Raw genomic sequence first — 1,713 nt, 5'->3', positions numbered from 1 at the left:
GAATTTGGATGCTATACCACTTAGTACATATATGTTTAATAATGATATTACTTCATTGTCTATGGTGCCTTTTAGTGGGATGTAGTTTCCTTCCTTATCTCTTTTAATAAGATCTATTTTTGCTCTTGCTTTGTCTGAGATCAGTATTGCTACCCTTGCTTTTTTTTTTTACTTCAGTTAAAGCATAATATATTCTACTCCAGCCTTTTACCTTTGCCCTGTGTGTGTCCCTCTGTTTCAGATGTGTTTCCTGTAAACAACATATTGTAGGATTATGGTTTTTAATCCACTCTGCTATCCACTTCTGTTTTATGGGAGATTTCATCCTGTTCACATTCACAGTTATGATTACTATCTATCTTTCTCTCCGTCCTATTTCTCCCGTTTATGCTTTTCTTTCTCCTTTCTCCCTTTCCCTCCTCACTAGTGTTTTGCTTTTGACCACTGCCTTCCTCAGTCTCCCCTCTTTTCTGTTAGCCTCCTCCCTTTTCTTCCCCTTTAACCTTACTACTTCTTCCCTCCCTTCCCTTTTATTTCCCCTTTTCCCTCCTACTGCCTATAGGGCAAGTTAGATTTCTATACCTAACTGATTATGTTATTCTCAAACAATGCTCATCTCCCTCCCTTCTTTACCTCTGCTGGAATAGGTTTTTGTGCCTTTTCTTGTAATGTAATTTGCCCTTGTCTGCCTCCTCCTTTCCTTTTCTCCCAGTACAATCCCTTAATTAGATTAATCTACTTACTTAGATTCATTTAACCCACTTAATTAGATTTTTTTTTTAAATCATTGCATCAAAGTCAACTTATACCCACCCCCTCTGACTATGTATACCCTTTTAAATGGTGTAATAACAATATAGTTCTCAGGAGTTACAAGCGTCATCTTCCCTTGTAGGTATGTAAACAGTTTGCTCTTATTAATAACATGTTTTTTTCTGTCCTGTTTACCTTTCTATGTCTCTCTTGAATCTTGTATTTGAAGATCAAATTTTCTTGTTGAGCTCTGGTCTTTTTATCAGGAAGCTTTGGAAGTTCCCTATTTCGTTGAATTTCCATCTCCTCCCCTGAAAGATTATGCTCATTTTTGCTGGGTAGTGGATCCTTGGTTGTAATCCAAGCTCCTTTGTCTTATGGAATATCGTATTCCACACCCTATGATCTTTTAATGTAGAAGTTGCAAGGTCCTGCATAATTCTTACTGTTGTTCACATGATATTTAAATTGTTTCTTTCTGCCTGCTAGCAGTATTTTCTCTTTGACCTGGTAATTTTGGAATTTGGCTACTATCTTCCTTGGCATTTTCAATTTGGGATCTCTTACAGGAGATAATTGGTGGATTCTTTCTACGGCTATTTTACCCTCTGGTTCTAGGACCTCAGGGTAGTTTTCCTTGATGATTTCCTGAAAGATGTTGTCCAGGCTCTTTTTTTCATCGTGGTTTTTAGGTTGACCAATAATTTTAAAATTGTCTCTCCTGGATCTATTTTCCAGGCCAGTTGTTTTACCAATGAGGTGTATGTTTTCATCTATTTTTTTCATTCTTTTGTTTCTGCTTGATTGAATTTTGCTTTCTCATAGCATCATTAGCTTCCAATTGCCCAATTCTAATTTTTAACGAATTGTTTTCTTCTACTAGATTTTGTACCTCCTTTTCTATTTGGCCCACTTTACTTTTTAAGGAGTTCTTCTCCTCAGTGAGTTTTAGTGCCTCTT

Source organism: Phascolarctos cinereus, unplaced genomic scaffold (genome assembly GCF_003287225.1).
Source record: "Phascolarctos cinereus isolate Bilbo 61053 unplaced genomic scaffold, phaCin_HiC Scaffold_5;HRSCAF=322, whole genome shotgun sequence".
NCBI classification, from domain to species: domain Eukaryota; kingdom Metazoa; phylum Chordata; class Mammalia; order Diprotodontia; family Phascolarctidae; genus Phascolarctos; species Phascolarctos cinereus.
The sequence above is the reverse complement of the archived record's forward strand: the minus strand, read 5'-3'. Positions refer to the sequence as shown.